General features: G+C 32.3%; 1 long non-coding RNA gene across 1 annotated transcript; it reads right to left on the bottom strand.

Moving 5' to 3' along the window:
• Positions 1-7,178: 7,178 nt before the first annotated feature.
• LOC147495839 (uncharacterized) lies at positions 7,179-10,226 on the bottom strand. Its single transcript, XR_015197773.1, has 3 exons — positions 9,840-10,226; positions 7,855-7,965; positions 7,179-7,709 (listed from the first exon to the last, which is right to left on the bottom strand). It is a non-coding gene; the product is annotated as an uncharacterized LOC147495839 (long non-coding RNA).
• Positions 10,227-17,505: the final 7,279 nt, after the last annotated feature.

Here is a 17,505-nt window from a genome sequence, read left to right as displayed (position 1 = left end):
ATAAGAAGAAAATTTAAGATTTTCTTGTTCTCGATGCATAAACGGCGCCAATGTGATGTTTTAGAACAATTTTTGTTAATTGTTCTAAGATCACTCGAATTAATACTTGTGATTGAAGATGAATGATGGAAATATAATTTGAATGATCAAAGAAGATTGATTTTGGAATTGAATGATTTTATTGAGTAAAGAAGCAGTTACACACTCATGAATTAGCTCTCGATACTCACTCTAATATTTTTAGAAAATAAAAGTGGTTCATGAATTTCAGATTTTGTTTCCTTCTTGATCTTCTCTTTATATAGTGTCACCATCTCCCGTCATTGATCAACACGTGTCCATTTTATTTCTTTTCTTTTCCCGTTTATTACCTGCAAATATTTGAAATATAGAGAATATCCCGAGATATCGACCCTTATGTTGATATCTCAAGCTCTGAAAATATCAGATAAAATGCCAAGAAGCACGATATTTTCCCACTACACCAATCACTTCTTAATTTGTGGAACATTTTGTTTTGCAAAATTTTCCAAAAGAAAAGTTTCCAAAACAGAAATTTACAAATTTACTTCTCATTCCAAGCTACCAAGCGGAGCCTTCTTACAATAAATTTTGAAATCCAACAGCAAATTTTTTTAAATGCAAGAAGCAGCAGTCTATGTGGTCCCATGTTGTATGAAACGGTAACACGTGTTAACTCATCTAACGATGGGTATTGGATAATTGTTTGATCGTAATTTCGGACATGGGGCCATTGGTCGAGTTGGGCTGATTGTGGTGGACTGAAAGTAGTCTGAGATAGTGAGATCTCAGAAGCATTGACAATTTGACATATATTGAACACGCAAAGGTAAAGGTAATACCAAATGCCAATTATTAGCATGCACTCGTTTTTAGGGATGTAAACTAGATTTTGGACCCGGACATACGCCCGGGATCTATTAAATATTTTGTGGGCTGAAAATGCTTTTACAAAATGTCTCACACACATTTTCGAATCGAATATATTTTTATTGAAAATAAACCAAATACATTAATGACCAACGATTATGGTGTATAATAAGTCTTTGGAAACTAATTAAGAGATCAAATTGAGATAGCTTCATCACTTTTGTGGTTTAGGATATTAATCCGTAATTTCAAATAGAATCATCTTAAACTCGATCTATCTTGTATAATAGTTTTATTATATTTATGGTGATTTAGCGGCAAATTTTCGAATCGAATATATTTTTATTAAAAAATAAACCGAAATACGTTAATGAGCGGTGATTATGGTGCATAAATCTTTGGAAACTAAGGGATCAAATTGAGATAGCCTATATTTACTTTGTGGTTTAGGATATTAATCTATAATTTTCAAATAGAATTATATTAAACTTCGATCTAGCTTGTATAATAGTTTTCTTAGATTTATGGTGATTTAGCGGCAAATTTTGAATCGAATATATTTTTATTGAAAATAAACCGAAATAAGTTAATGAGCAACGATTATGGTGCATAAGTACTTGGAAACTAATGGATCAAATTGAGATAGTCTATTCACTTTGTGGTTTAGAATATTAATCTGTAATTTTCAAATAAAATTATTTTAAACTCGATCTAGCTTGTATAATAGTTTTATTAGATTTATGGTGATTTAGCGGTAAATCATCATCGCTTAAAACTTACGTACTAATGTGTACAAATCACTAAAACAGATTGATTATTTCCATATTCTCAAATAATACACTACTCCCACTTGAAAAGATTTATCATATGAGCGTGTCCTACTTAACGTGTGCGTTATATTAAATTATTCTAAAAATATTAGCAACTATGCATAGTTATGAGATATGAAAATTATATTAATTACTCATTTAAATTTCTTGCACCACTCTCTATAAAAAGGAAGCACCAAATATTGATAAAACTAATCGACTTTTTTTTTATTGTTAGGTTTAATAATTGAAGTTTTGTGAGAATGCCCAATGCCGAAGATAATATTGAAGATACTTGAATAGCAAGGTATTCCCAATCACAATAAAAATAATTATAATAAACACTACTTAAAATGCAAAACTATATTTGTCGATTGAAAATCATAAACTTGGTGCAAATGCAGTTGTATCTATATTCTGATTTTTTATTAATTACTTTTTAAGATTAGTTTAATGCTTGATTTTGCATCAAGTTTCCGATTTTCCGTTAAATATTATTTGAGGTTAGTTCGATGCATTTGCATCCAGTTTTCCGTTCCCCATTAATTGTTTTTTGTCGTTAGTTTCATTCAATATTATATATATTTTAAAATATTTGTCATTATTGTTTTGCCGTTTTTTTTTTTATTTTCTATTATATATTTTGTATAATTGTTTTTAACTATGTTTTGAAGCCATGTTAAGGATATATTCTAAATAAGTCGGTGTTTTATCATAGATACTAAAATTGTATGATTTATAATAGGGAATTAGTTTATACAAATCACCTATTTTTTATTTTTTTTTAATTTGATCAGATATAAATTAGTTTTTACAAATCACCTATTTTTTAACAATTTTTTTTTATTTGATCAAATTGAGATATGAGATATGAAAATTATATTAATTACTCATTTAAATTTCTTGCACCACTCTCTATAAAAAGGAAGCACCAAATCTTGATAAAACTAATCGACTTTTTTTTTTATTGTTAGGTTTAATAATTGAAGTTTTGTGAGAATGTCCAATGCGGCGAAGATAATATTGAAGATACTTGAATAGCAAGGTAGTCCCAATCAAAAAAGAATTATAATAAACAATACTTAAAATGCAAAACTATATTTGTTGAGACATTTATTCCCCCTACATAAAATACAAATATGTTTTAGGGTTATTAGTTCAATGCATTTGCACCAAGTTTATGATTTTTCATTAATTATTCTTTGAGGTTAGTTTAATATAGTATGTTGCATCCCGTTTCTAATTTCTCATTAATTATTCTTTGAAGTTAGTACAATGCATTTGCATCAAGTTTTCGATTTTTTCCGTTAATTATTATTTGAGGTTAGTACGGTTGCAATTACATCCACTTTATGATTTCCCGTTAGTTATTCATTAAAGTTAATTCAAGACGGTTGCATCCATTTTTGATGTTTTAGTTAATTAGTCTTTTGAGATTAGTTCATTGCATTTGCATCCGGGTTCAAATCTAAAGTTAATTACTCTTTTGAGGTTAGTTCAATATATTTGCATCCAGGTTTGATTTTCCATTAATTGTTTTTCTAAGTTAGTTCGATAGTTTACAATTTCTATACAGTTTGCATACATGTAAGAGTCTATTTTTATAAACTCACTTTCGTTTTGGGTTCGTAATTACTTGTAATTACTCATATGAGAAGGCTAAAAAAGTTAATATTTATGCCTTGAGGTCAGTGCGATGCAGTTACATCCGACTTCCGATTTCTAGTTAACCATTTTTTTATGTTATTTCAATGCATTTGCATCCAATTTTTGATTTCCCGTTAGTTAATATCTGATTTTAGTTTAATGCAGTTGCATCCAGTTTTTAGTTTTCCGTTAATTATTATTTGAGGTTAGTTCAATGCAGTTGCATATAATTTTAGATTTTATGTTAATTGTTCTTTGATGTTAGTTCAATGCATTTGCATCAAGTTTCTGATTTCCGGTTAATTATTTTTTGAGGTTAGTTCAATGCAGTTACATCAAATTTATAATTTTCCGTTAATTATTCATTTAGGTTAGTTCAGTGCAGTTTTATCCATTTTTTAATGTTTCATTAATTAGTCTTTGAGATTAGTTCATTGCATTTGGATCCAGTTTCCGATTTCCTGTTAATAACTCTTTAAGGTTAGTTAAATACATCTGCATCTAGTTTCTCATTATTTATGCTTTGAGGTTAGTTCGATATAATTATATATAGTTTTTGATTTTCCGTTAGCTATTCTTTGAGGTTATTTCAATGCATTTGCATTTAGTTTTCAATTTCCCACCAATTATTTTATGAGGTTAGTTCAATGCAGTTGCATTCGGTTTTTGATTTTATGTTAATTATTTTTTGAGATAAGTTCAATGCATTAGCATTCAGTTTTCGGTTTTGCATTAATTATTATTTGAGGTTTGTTTGATGTATTTGCATACCATTTCGATTTTCCAATAAATATTTTTCAAGGATTTGCATTCAATTTCTAATTATCCGTTAGTTACTCTTTTGTCATTAGTTTAATGCAATTTGCATAAAGGTTATGATTTCCCATTAATTACTCCTTGAGCTCAATTATGTATTTGAATCCAGTTTCCAATTTCCATATAATTATCCAATGTGGTGTGTAATACCAACTTCTACTGATCCATCTGTAGTGTCATTGAAAATATAACATAAAAAGTAAATTATATTTAATTTACTATGTGGGATCATCGAAGATTATCTAGTTTCCGATTTCTCGTTAATTATTCTTTAAATTATGCATGACTCACTATGTGGAATCTTCAAAGATTATCTATGAATGGGTGTTGTTATATTAATTATTCAAAAAAATATTTGCAAATATGCATAACTATTATATATTAATATTATATTGATCACTCAACCAAATTTCTTATAACGTGAAAACCTCACTCTCCATTAAAAAAAAAATAACTCACCTTTGATAAAATTCTTCAACTTCATTTTTTTGTTTAATAATAGAAATTTGATTGAATTTTTGTGAGATTGCCTAATAAGGCGAAGTTCATATATATTGAAGCTACTTGAATAGCAAGGAGTTCCCAATCATACGGAAAGAGATAAGATAAACATCATTTTAAATGCAAAACTATACTTATCGAGACATTCCCACAACATATAACCCAACTATGTTTTGAGGTTAGTTTAATGCATTTGCATCTAGTTTCTAATTTTTAAGTTATTTATATTTTGAGGTTAGTTCAATGCATTTGCATCCAATTTCCAATTCCCATTATTTATTTTTGAGATGAGTTCAATGCAGTTGCATCCAGTTTCTGATTGATCATTAATTATTCTTTTCGGTTAGTTCAATACATTTGCATCAAATTCCCAATTTTCTATTAATTGTTTTTTGAGGTCAGTTCAATGCATTTGCATCCAGTTTCTGATTTTCCGTTAATTATTATGTGAGATTAGTTTGATGTATTTGCATCAAGTTTTCGATTTATCGTGTTTATTATTTGATAAAGTTGCATTTGCATCAAGTTTTCGATTTCTCGTGTTTATTATTTGATAAAGTTGCATTTGCATCTAGTTTCTGATTTTCCATTAATTATTGTTTGAGGTTAGTTCAATGAATTTGCATCTAGTTTCCGATTTCCCGTTAATTATTTCTTGAGGTTTTGCATCCAGTATATTTTTTGAGATTAGTTCAATGCAGTTGCATCTAGTTTTCGATTTTCCGTTAATTATTTTTTAAGATTAGTTCCACGCATTTGCATTATGTTCCCAATTTATAATTAATTTTTCTTTGAGGTTAGTTCAATACAGTTGCATCCAGTTTTCGATTTCCCGTTAATTTAATCTTTGAGGGTTAGCTCAATGCATTTGCATCAGGTTTGATTTTCCGACAATTATTTTTATTTTTTGATGTATTTGTATCCAAGTTTTGATTTTTCATTAATTATTCTTTGAGATTAGTTTAATGCAGTTGTATCCATATTCTGATTTTGAGATTTTCTATTAATTACTTTTTAAGATTAGTTTAATGCTTGCATTTGCATTAGTTCGGAATTTCCGTTAAATATTATTTGAGGTTAGTTCGATGCATTTGCATCCAGTTCCCCATTAATTGTTTTTTGTCGTTAATTTCATTCAATATTATATATATTTTAAAATATTTGTCATTATTGCTTTGCCATTATTTTTTTTTCATTTTCTATTATATATTTTGTATAATTATTTTTAACTATATTTTGAAGCCATGTTAAGGATATATTCGAAATAAGTCGGTGTTTTATCATAGATACTAAAATTGTATGATTTGTAATAGGAAATTAGTTTATACAAATCACCTATTTTTTAGCATTTTTTTTTTTATTTGATCAAATATAAATTAGTTTTTACTAATCACCTATTTTTTAGCAATTTTTTTTATTTGATCAAATATATAAGAATTGGAACACTAAAAGTGTTTGATTCATATTTCTACAAATCACCTATTTTTTTAGTAATTTTTATTTATTTGATCAAATATATAAGAATTGGAAATACACTCAAACTCTCCAAATATAAGAATTAGAAATACACTCAAACTCTTCAAAGATCTTTCATATTAGAGTGCCACATAAGATAGAAAAAAAAGCTAACTCTCATATTAGAGTGCCACATAGGAGAGAGAAAATCTTTCTTTAAAGGTCTCTGCTTTAGTATATAGATAGTAGATATTACCCATGGGTACGGGGTTTCATGAGGATCCGACCCTAATGGGGTGGGTATGAGGGGCACTAAATGGGTATGGGGGCGGGTATGGAGAATTCCCGACTAGTCTCAAGCAACGATGGAGCAGGGATGGAAAATGGGGTCCCTGACCCAACCCAATTATTTATTTATTTATTTTTATTATTTATTTTCACTTGTATTCAAGTCAAACACAAGAACCCTCTTATGGAAAAATAACTCTCAAACCACTAGACCAAAGCCACTTTATACTATATGAAAGATATTAATTATTGGTTAGATACTTAGACTTAAATATTATTGAGCTAGAATATAGGTTTTGTAATTGCAAATTTAATTTACTACATAGACTAATGTAAAAACTTAATAGTTTTTATTAAATGTCTAACATTTTTTTAGTACAATTAGTTAGTTAGGTGAGTATAATGAGTACAAGTCATGCATGATTTTTTTTTTTTTTCAAAATTGATTAATGGGGAATGGGGATGGTATGGGGACCCGGTACCCATACGGGGCGGGAATGGAGAATCCTTGACTAGTTGCATATTGCATTTGTCACCGCCACTGAACTGAAATGTTGCATTGGCAGCATCAGTACCATTAAACGAGATGTTGTGGTGGTACAGGACGATACGCTTGCATGGGTCATTTTTGTTTCGGAGATTTCTTTTGAGCTAAAAACAACTCCAATGCATGGCAACGAGAAAGAAGAACCCCAAACAAGTTACTATAGCAATCACCTAAGCAGTGCACAATTTTGAATGAAGGAAAAGAAAAAGAAAAGAACCACGTAAGAAGCACTACAAATCAACTTCCTCTTCATTGCGTATCTTACAATGGCTGCTACAATTTTTGGGGGTAAAGCTAGAAAACTGAACAAATTAAGGTTCCTGGAATATCATCCGCAATTTCGTAAAGACAAAATAAAGAAGTGAAATTATGAGTAGATTGTAGAGAGAGCCCGAGAGAACAAGGAACTGATATCCACATTCTTTCAACAGTAAGGAAGTCATGGAAAGCAATACTCATTTTGAAAAAGGGTATCTCTGTTCTTCTGTAGATGGGTTGTAGAAAGCAATACTCATTTTCCTTACAAGGAGTAGTTGGGTTATTCTGTTCTTTTTGCTGCTTGTTTTCTCCTCGTCTTTCTCATTTTCGAGAAATTTTGATTTGTTTAACCAAAGACAACTTTAAACCCTCTCCAACTCCGTAACGTGTTTACCCAGCTGTTCTTTCAACTCCGTTCTCCAACCTTGAATTAATTTTTCATGCCTCTTGATCAGCTCACTCTTAGTCTTCAACTCTTCTTCCATAGCTGAGATCTCCTAAGAAAATACAATAAAAACGTCTTAAAGGTACTCTGTAAGAGAAAAGGATGGTCCAACCAGAAAAATGTTGCTGCTGCCTACACAACCAGGAAAACTGTTGCTGCTTCCTACAAAACGATTGCATTCATTTGACTTGGATTACCTTCGGAGTGTCTCGACCTCGCTTGGATTCTCTTCTTGTTGCAAACCAATAAAATACAGTTGAAGCTTTTTAGCAGCTTCCATGAATTCTCTTAGTGCCTTTCTACATCAACTGGAAGCAAAAAGATCACTATACCTAGCAATACATCTTTCTCTTACTGTAAAGGCAGAGGCATATTATGATGAACAAAAAAGACAGATACACTAAATGATGGAGAGGAAACACACTTTTTTTCTGGGGGGGGGGGGAGATAGTTAAGTTAAGAACTAAGTACTCGGGTTGGGACTCTTGCCCTAGAGGTAAAAGTTTTTCAAGGAGTATCAATTGCATCTTTGAGAATAGAGGAACATCATACTCGTCTACGTTGTGTTAATTATACTTTTATTTTCATATTTTCTTTTATGATCAACTCCATGTTTATAGAAAAGTAACATTGACAGAGGCACAAATAGATTGGATAAAACAGACTGGTTTGCCTCCCAATATTTTTTTACCAACACGATTGGCCATGGTCTGTCAAACAAGTTCCTTAACAATAATTTCTGTTCTGTTTCTCAAGAAAAGTATTCATGAATATTGGGAATTCAGTCTTACATAATAGGGATTAGCCCAAAGAGTTGGTTATTATGACGTACAATCCTTTAGAATTATACTATTCGGTTCAGAGAACATATTATACTTTGTCTATTGACTTCTTATATCTCCACATCCTACTCAACATGGGATATCCGATGATGTATTTTCCATCATCATCAGACAAGACCGCATAGTCGTTTAAATCATTAGGTTCGCAGAGAACTGAATACCCTATTTAATTTTTAAATTTCTGCGGGTTGGTAAACACTGTATCGGTTCTCATTATTTTCCCCAATCTCATTTCATGCTATATCTACTTAATAACTCAGTTTGGAACTTGCATGAGCACACTTTGTATCAATGTAAATACATATTGCTTCACTAAGTAAACAGCCGCCTAAGTTAGCAATGAACATGCTTTGATTTTATACCATAATAGTTTGGACAACTTTTTATGTAATGTTAATACTTTGAAAGATGACAATTCGCAGGTTAAGTTGACCAACCAATCGTGATGAAATGGTGTTTGGCACAGATAACAATATTTTGAGTGCGAACAAAGAAAGCTTCTACATCCTAGAGCACATATTTGCAAGGCATATGTGTGGACAATTTAGGTTCAAAAGAAGTACTTCTAGATGTGATTGGGCGAATGATTGCACTAGGGATGAAAATTTTGTGCGTGCACCAAGAAAGGTTTTTCATCCCAGACCACTTTTCCACATGCAAAATCAACCAAACGCCAAGCACCAAGGATTGAAGACTAAACAAGAATTAGCATGCTATATGTGCATATGAGCAAGAGCCTAAATCTAGAAGAAGTACTTCAATATGCGACGAGGCTAAGGAACACACTAGGGGGAAGGTGGGAAGTTGTGCCATATTAGGGGATACATGGGTTCTGAGATAAATCTGAAGACTACCGGTATGTATTGTAGCCATATTGAGGTAAACCTAAGGGATGTATCACATAGGTACTAGGCCAAGAGATAAGTTAGGGATTCGCGAGATTCGCGGTAATTGCTTGCAACACTAGGCATATCACTAAACATCCAAATGTACAAACGCACATGGACAGCAGCACATACGAAGTTTTCATGCTCAAGTTCAAGATAGCCCTGCAGGTCTTCATTGTGTGACTCTTGCCGTTTTTATTTATTTATGTAATATCACATTAAAATTGGAAGTTTTGGCTTTCAGTTTTGCTTACGTAATTAAATTTTATTCATTTTACATGTAATTCCTTATGCTTTGTTAAACCCTATTCTTCTTAGAATTGTTTCTAGAACTCTTACAGTATCTTTTTAAAAACCAAGTAGCCATAAAAAGAGCGGAAGCACATTCAAATCCGGTATGCTACAATGAATTGAACCATAAGGACAATGTTATGTAAAAGTAGATACACTTACTTTGGTGAGTAGGATGAGGAGAACGATCGATAGCTTGGAGCTCACGAGCTGGCAAGCAAGGAAGAAGAGCAGCTTCTAATGCAGCGACATATTCAGTCATGTCTTGTTTCTGTTGTGGCGGTGGAACCTGCTGATCCTCCATCTCGTTTATAGCCTCTGTGAGTTCTAATGCACACTCAATTAAACAGATAAAACCAGCATTAATTAATTTCCACCTCATTCTCAAAATAAACAATAATTTGGATTAAAAAACAAAATCCCAACTAGGTTTGTAATTTAATTGTAAAAACCTATTGTAAACAAACTAAACGTAACAAATGAAGACCTGTAATTGTAATTAACTTGATCAGGTAACAAGGCATTATTCTAAGGTTTAAGTATGTGATGACGTACCTTGTTCGAGAAGATTTTTGAGGATTTAAAATGAGAAGACCCTCTTCTCCTAGGCTGTGTTTGATTCAAGGAAAGTGAGGGAAAAGAAAGTATTTATTTTCTTGGAAAGGAAAAATTCAGTTTGGTTCACTTTAAAATGGAAACACGGTCAAAATCATTGAATTCAACTCCACTTTAAAATAAATCTTGGTTAACCATCCCGGTGCCAAAGGTCTCTTTGTATTTAGCATCAAATCTTGGTGTCAAATACTTTTTTTTTTTTCGATAACCTTGGTGTCAAATACTCAAATACATTAGAATATTTATTAGGGGTTTTAGGTTTTGGTCCTCCTAATAATAGCATAATTAGGCTTTGGTCAACAATGATGCGTTTATTAAGTTTTGGTCCTCATTTGTGAGTTGACCGGCCTTAGTCAATCTCCTATAATTTTCCTATTACCCATAATACCCCTCCCGTGCCTTACATTGAGTCATGAAATAAACATAAATTAGTTTTGGTCCTTCTAAAAATATCTTCGTTTAGGTTTTGGTCTTTTCTGCGGTAAAAAAGTTGCATAAATTAGTTTTTGGTCATATGAAAATATCTTCATTTAGGTTTTAGTCATACTGCGGTAAAAGTTGATGCCAAGACTACTGGGTCACGATGTAATTCTAAGCATAAGGAAGATAGTTCCAACATTTCGAAAGAAAAGAATGGGGAGACTATACTTGGCAGATGTAATAGATGTGAAGCACATACTCGAGGATTTATTTCGAAAGAAAACACTACCACTATATTTTGTAGAATCTTTAAGTCAGTGAAATTCTTTAAATATAAATTGTGGAAAATAAGTTAAGGCATTTATACAATTAATGAAACACATGTATGATGATCACACATGATTTTTTAATATCGAACCCAAAATAATTATTTATTTGCACTTCATTTTGCTCTCGATACCACACACCCTACAACGGAATGAGAAGACAATTTTTGGCGACATTTTAGCATTTGTTGTTGATAAATAACTTAGAGGCAATCTTGATTTTCACCTCTTTTTATACCCAAATCATATGTTCGGTGGATGACCCTAAATGATACTCTCAACTTAGCCCGGGTTCAAGCTGGGAAACTATAACTATAATTAAGCTTTAATTTGTACTTAGCTTTCAATAACCCATAAGGCTTCCTTTTATATGGCGGGATTTTTTCCAATGGGTATGTGGAATATACAATGTCTAGAGATCCCACTATCCCGGACATTAAATGCCCATCGTTTATACAATGATAGCCACTTACTATATAAGCCTTTAATCACTTTAAGTGTAGCATCGTCTCAATCTTGTGGAGATCCACCATTGACTTTTGACCATAATATCATGGGCACATCTACGGCCAAAGGGAAGCCTCTTCCTTTGTTGTTATGCATATACATCAAGGTTAGCCCTTACTACGATTTTGTGTCTATATGATGCCTGCACATCGGCATTTAGAAATTATTACTAAAAATGGTAACCAACAACTTAAAAAACTCATTGACTTTCCCCAAGAACCCGGCGGGGCAAAGAGCACGATCAACTTTCGCTGCCGGAAGGACCAAAACCTAAATGAAGATATTTTGAAGGACCAAAACCTAAGCGAAGATATTTTCGAGGAAAGACCAAAACTAATTTATGTTTATTCATGGTACGGCGTGTAAGGCCGCGTGGAGGTATTATGGATGATAGGAAAATCATAGGAGATTGACTAGCCCATAGTTAGTCGACTTCGGTTAACTTCCGATCAAGACCAAAAACCTAATAGCGATTATTGTTTTGACCAAAGCCTAATTATGCTATTATTAGGAGGACCCAAAACCCTAAAACCGCATTTATTAATATTTAAGGTAGTTTACTTTCGGGGACACTCATGAAATTGCATTGGGCAACCCAAAAAAATATTACAAATTTGCCATTTTTCTAGAAATATATATATTTTTTGTGTTGAGCACTCTCCAACTTATCAAGGTAACCTATTACCAACCCTTTTGGCCCTTCACATTATATTGAATACTCAAGTTTCTCATTTACTCTTTTTACTATTTTAAATACTCGATCAAAACCAATTAAAACCCAAAATGGAATGAAGAAGAAGCATTTGAGATAATATAATGTTTGAGGATTCTGACAACAAATTAAAAAAAATGAGAAAAAATATTGAAGGTGAAGAAGTTGCAATAAATGTTGAAGGTAAAAAGTTGTAATTGAAAGTGAAAAAGTTACAATGGAAAATAATTTAAGTAATTTGAAATTGAAATATCATCTAATTTGAAATGGAAATATATATTTAATTGAAAATAAAAAAATTAAGTCATTGAAAGTCCAAAATCACAATTGTAATGAGACAAATGACTTTATCATATCGTTGGGATGCACTTCCAATCAACACCATGAAGTCGTTTAAGTATATAGCCGGGCCCGGTTTAGGTATGTCATTTGAGCCCAAAGTCGGGTATTTATGATGGGCGACATGGCGGAGGGTCGTTTGGGTATATAATAGAGTGGTGCGAGGGGCGTCGTTTGAGCCCAAAGTCTCATCACGACATGGCGAGAATCGTGTAGCCTTGAAATTCTGAGGGTAGACTATGTTGGAAGTTTTTGTGGCTATGCATATATGTATGTTTGTTAGTTTATGGCGTATGAATTTATGATGAGGGTTTATGAAGTGTAATGTAAAGAAATTTACAAGGGAGGCGTGTGAAAAAAATTGGCGTTTTATTAAATTTATAGTAATAGTTATTTTGAGCCTTCAAATGTTGTAAGCATCGGTAGAAAGAGGAAGGTTTTGACATTTTGATATCGTCCAAACCAATGAACCAAATTTCAAAAGTTTCATGAGCGTTTTATAATAATATTTTTGTTTTCGTTTATTCCCGCAGGAAACTTTTGTATAAATGAACATTTTAATAATAGTGCGTTTTGTTTTGCTTCTTCAATACTTTTCGAAAATTACACAAAGTTTAGTAATTAATTAAATCTTTTCTTTTTGGTCACCCTTGAAACATTCATGAAGTAAAATTTTTGGTTAGTTCCTTGGTCCAAAGCTCAAACTATCATGACAAATATATCAAAATCTTTTGAAATCGAAATATGTCTGGATTCTCAATACATTTTCTTAGCATCATTTACATTTTGAGTAATATAATTGACTTTCCGTTCCTTGTCAACTAAGGTTTTCAAGGAATATTTAATTTGTTAATTACAAAACCATCTTTAAAGTCAAATTGAGAATCGCTTTCGACAATATACAAATACATGAGTTTCATTTTAGTGAAAATATGGTACAAAATGTATAATTTAAATCTCATTTTAATTCTAACTTACTCGATCATTTTATTTTCTATGATTTAAGTAACTTGTGTATTTTTAGGGTTTAGGGTTTAGTCGGGGTCTTGCGTAAATTTGGCGGACACGATTTAGCAAAAAAAATAATAATAACTTGTGTATTTTTCAATGCAATGGATTGAAGTCCCTCTGAAAAGGTGGCGGTTGGCAAGTATGTCTACTCGATACTAGGTTTGTTTCTTTGCATGGATTAAATTAGGTTTCTACAATGCTATAAATTAAATGTACATCTATTCTAAATTAATTGAACTACTATTTTAGTTGTATATATAGCTAGGCATTCAACATTTGTGAGGAACTTATATGAGCTCGACAAATAATAAATTATCAAAATATATATAAAAGAAAAGAAAAGAAGAGACTAGCTTAGCGACTCCATAAACAAGAAAATAAGTATATCAAACTATGGGAACCCTCGAGAATTTAGATGTGGTTGTGAGATGGTGGTATATGCGTGCGGAAGTAAAAGGAAATAGGATAGAAATGAGAACAACGTGAAAAGACAAGGAATGTAGCGACAAAGTACATCGTCCTTTTCGTTGAAGGAATACAATAAAAGGTCGATCAATGGAAGATTAGAGTTAAGTATAGTTATAATTTAATTATCAACTTCTTAAAATCAATTAACTAAACATGAAAAAAAAAAAGTTAATTATCTTTGAATTTTATTTAGGGTTACATTAGAGAAATTATAACCAAAACAAATCAAAATAAAAAAGAAAGAATGGAATGTGCATTTAAATTTCTTTGAGAAAAATTGGGGGTTACATGGACCCTTACATGCATTAGATTCTCAAAGTAAACTTTATCGAGGAGGGAAAAACTATTTACATTCTTGATTCTTATATAAGCTTGCTAAATGTCGATTGCAACTCTGTTTATTTATCTCTCTTTTACAAAATTGACTCCTTTGATATCTTAACCTAGATAAAAATTGTTGTCAGCGTTTTAAAAAATCAAGCGACTGAAATGTCAAATTTACGCAATCATCTTTGCCAATGTTAATTAAAAATTATCAAACAAGGACCTTTTGTTTCTTAAGTATATTAATTACACCTCTAAGACCTATTTTGGCCTTACGTCTTGGACCATTTGATCGTATAGGTTAGTTTGGCGTCATACGAGTTCCTTATTATACCTCCCATACTTGATTTTTGGTCCGTCATGGCAATTTCAGCATTAAGTTTCAATGTATCATCATGTATCATCATTTGACATGTTGTACCCTGTTTTGGTTATTTTTCTTGTGTACTCCACCATAATGCCGGTGGCGGTGGTATCCTTGAGAGCATTTGCAATGCAAGTCAAAATAATCCCCCCTTATTCACTTCCGCGGTGAAAAACAAGATGAAGTTGTGCAATACAAAAGTGAATAAAAATCTCCGGGCGGGATGTTGGATTCCATCTTGGAAGTTTTATCGAGGCGGAATGTAACATCGATGCGGTATTTTTGTAGAAGTTAAAAAAGCTGACAAAAATTGAAAAAGCACGCTAGGCGGAATGAAACATTAAGGTCAGAAAAAATCGATTTTTAAAAAAAACCGCGGAGGCCGGGATGTTGGATTCCGTCGGTGAGGTTGTAATCGAGCGGAATCGACATCGTCAGAAGTTAACTAGTCGATCACTATATCGGTGGAATGTTTCACCTTGATTTGAGTTGGGGAATAAAATCCATAGCGTTTTACACCTTACATTTGCCTGACCATTTTCCAACCAAACCCGGTGACTATAGTCACAAACCCCCAAAACCCCGCATTGGGAATGCTCACAGCCCGACAACTCTCGCCTTATTTATTTGTAAGTTTTGTGTGAGTAAACCCATCCCCATATAATTTATAACTCTTTTTCTTATGGTTTGCCAAGTGCACATAATTTTCTAGCTATAATAATTTAAGCATGAACAAGCGACTAATAACAAATTGGGCATTCCCGTATGATGGCGGCCTTTATTAATGTTAAGGTAGTACCATGGTGGTTTTCTACCCTGTTGGTTAATAATCAAAATTACTAACTACAAACCCTACAATCACTTTGTTCAAATCATGTCTTGAACTTAGCGTTTTAGTCGATAGCTTGCAATTCACGGAAGGAAGGAGCGAGTTCAAGTAGTGATCATGTACGCTAGTAACACATTTCACTTAGCTATTCCAATCATATATCCCTCTAATTATTCTTGGCCAGATTAAATCCAAAACATCCCAACCTCAAGAATAATTAGCGGTAAATCGAGCCCCGGATGTAACAACTGCGATGAGGCTAACACCGTAGAATAGTAATTAGCGGAAATCGGCGGATGTAACAACTTTGATGAACTAACCTCAAATAATTAGTGGAAATCGATGGCGGATACGAAGTGCGTTGAACTAATTAACCTTAAAGAATAATTATGACGATTAAAAGCTGGATGCAAATCGTTGATAAGCGCTCGAAAACGATTAGCGAGCTTCAGGCCGGATACAAATCGTCGGAAACTAACGCCGAAAGAATAATTAACAGAAATCAAAAGCTGAGATGGAACTAACGTCGAGGAATAATTAGCGACAAATGGGAAGCAGGGAGGATGCGATGCATGGAACTAATCTCGAAGTGTTATTATTATTATTATTTTATGGAGTGTAATTTTCATGTTGCAAGAAATTTGGAGAAGTGACCAATGTAATATTCATATATCATAAATGGATCTAACTACATAGTTCAAATATTTTTAGAATAATTTAATATAGCACCGGATTAAGTAGGGCCGGGGTTAAAGCTTTGTATACAGTTCTGGGTATTACCTTACAAGTATCTTGACGAAGTGCTACTTAGCGTCGGTGTTGTTTTAAGTCTTTAAACACAATCGCTGCTCTAATATCTCTGGTAGTATGATTTTATGAATTCTAGTTCTAATCTAAAAACAATATAAAAATATTATGAAGTGTTGAATATAATTTCAGTGTCAGTAAAAAAAGGTTTCTAAATTATTTTAAATAATATGAAACTAATTCTAATTTCAGAAAAGTGAGTTTTTTGTAAATTGTTTAAAAAGAGAGCTATTAGAATAATTAAGTGAGATGGTTCTAAAATCATAAAATAAAAATATTAGAAATACATTGTTAGGTTGAAAGTGTGCCTCTTAAAGTTCCGGCTATCATATAGTGTAGAGATGCCTAATCTCAAGTTGGGCACGGATTTCCACTGAGTAGAAGAACTACACATTGTGTTATTTGGTTTAGCAAACAATGCACGTACACTGTTAGGTTGAGATAGTTATGATGAGTACTTGATTCACTATTGATTTGATTTTGTGGAATTAGTAGGGATTTTGTGAGTGCGTGATATACAATTAAGGAGAAGAAGCGATACGACTTCAAAACTTAGTAACAATAATTCATTAGAGTTGTCAAACTTCACAACTAGTTACTTGATGGAAAATTAATATTACAATGCTGGCGACGGTGTGTTGGTCGAATCAATGGAATGACCATAAACATGGCGTCTCTTGCTTCAAATTTACAAATTTATGGAAGATCTGGATCTCAACACTGGAAAAACAAATAAATAATTTAAGAAAAAAATGGAAGTTGAAGTGCTACTTATCGAGAAAGGTTGTATCCTAAAAGCAGGATATTTAAATTAAATATTGATTAGCGAAATGCATATGAAATCAACAATCAACTTGTCATATTAATGACAAATGATGTAATTCAACAATGCTTAAGCAATGGGTATCATTACAGGGAAACCGCCCGAGTAGGTGCGATTGACTAAGACAACAACAAAAGCAATGATCACTAGCTAATTCACTAGGATGTATGCACTAGGTCTAGGATGTGTCGCATACATTAAATCCAATCAAATATTAATAGATGAAAATATGGTAACAAGAGAGAGAGGACCCTTCATCCCGGAACAAAATTAAGAGTTCTTT

The sequence above is a fragment of the Coptis chinensis genome, chromosome 6 (genome assembly GCF_015680905.1).
Source record: "Coptis chinensis isolate HL-2020 chromosome 6, ASM1568090v1, whole genome shotgun sequence".
Taxonomy (NCBI): domain Eukaryota; kingdom Viridiplantae; phylum Streptophyta; class Magnoliopsida; order Ranunculales; family Ranunculaceae; genus Coptis; species Coptis chinensis.
This window is presented reverse-complemented; position numbering and strand designations above follow the sequence as displayed.